A 1,675-nucleotide genomic window follows, 5' to 3' on the forward strand; every position below is an offset into this window, starting at 1 on the left:
CTAGTGTAAAATTATTTTTAATAGGCTATAGTGCTAGTTGAACTCTAGTGTAAAATTATTTGAACTAGCTTATGGAGCTAGTTCAACTCTAGTGTAAAATTATTTATACTAGGCTATAGAGCTAGTTCAACACCAGAGTAAAATTATTTGTACTAGGCTATTGAGCTAGTTCTACTCTAGTGTAAAATTCATTGTACTAGGCTATAGAGCTAGTTCAACTCTAGTGTAAAATTATTTTAACTAGCTTATAGAGCTAGTTCAACTCTAGTGTAAAATTATTTGAACTAGCTTATGGAGCTAGCTCAACTCTAGTGTAAAATTATTTCAAGTAGCTTATAGAGATAGTTCATATCTAGTGTAAAATTATTTGAACTAGCTTATAGAGCTAGTTCAACTCTAGTGTAAAATTATTCGAACTAACTTATAGAGCTAGTTCAACTCTAGTGTAAAATTATTTGTATTAGGCTATAGAGCTAGTTCAACTCTAGTGTAAAATTATCTGTACTAGGCTATAGAGCTAGTTCAACTCCAGTGTGAAATTATTTGAACTAGCTTATAGAGCTAGTTCAACTCTAGTGTAAAATTATTTGTACTAGGCTGTAGAGCTAGTTCAACTCCAGTGTGAAATTATTGGAACTAGCTTATAGAACTAGTTAAACTCTAGCTTAAAATTATTTGTACTAGGCTATATAGCTAGTTCAACTCTAGTGTAAAATTATTTCGACGAGCTTATAGAGCTAGTACAAATCTAGTGTAAAATTATTTGAACTAGCTTATAGAGCTAGTTTAACTCTAGTCTAAAATTATTTGTACTAGGCTATAGAGCTAGTTCAACTCTAGTGTAAAATTATTTGAACTAGCTTATAGAGCTAGCTCAACTCTAGTGTAAAATTATTTTAACTAGCTTATAGAGCTAGTTCAACTCTAGTGTAAAATTACTTTAACTAGCTTATAGAGCTAGCTCAACTCTAGTATAAAATTATTTGAACTAGCTTATAGAGCTAGTTCAACTCTAGTGTAAAATTATTTGAACTAGCTAAAAGAGCTAGTTCAACTCTAGTGTAAAATTATTTGTACTAGGCTATAGAGCAAGTTCAACTCTAGTGTAAAATTATTTCTACTAGGCTATAGAGCTAGTTCAACTCTAGTGTGAAATTATTTAAACTAGCTTATAGAGCTAGTTCAACTCTAGTGTAAAATTATTTGTACTAGGCTGTAGAGCTAGTTCAATTCCATTGTGAAATTATTGGAACTAGCTTATAGAACTAGTTAAACTCTAGCTTAAAATTATTTGTACTAGGCTATATAGCTAGTTCAACTCTAGTGTAAAATTATTTCAACTAGCTTATAGAGCTAGTTTAACTCTAGTGTAAAATTATTTGTACTAGGCTATATAGCTAGTACAACTCTAGTGTAAAATTATTTGAACTAGCTTATAGAGCTAGTTTAACTCTAGTGTAAAATTATTTGTACTAGGCTATAGAGCTAGTTCAACTCTAGTGTAAAATTATTTGTACTAGGCTATAGAGCTAGTTCAACTCTAGTGTAAAATTATTTGAACTAGCTTATAGAACTAGTTCAACTGTAGTGTAAAATCATTTACTAGCTTATAGAGCTAGCTCAACTCTAGTGTAATATTATTTGTACTAGGCTATAGAGCTAGTGCAACTCTAGT

Source organism: Triticum dicoccoides, chromosome 7A (assembly GCF_002162155.2).
Source record: "Triticum dicoccoides isolate Atlit2015 ecotype Zavitan chromosome 7A, WEW_v2.0, whole genome shotgun sequence".
NCBI lineage: Eukaryota > Viridiplantae > Streptophyta > Magnoliopsida > Poales > Poaceae > Triticum > Triticum dicoccoides.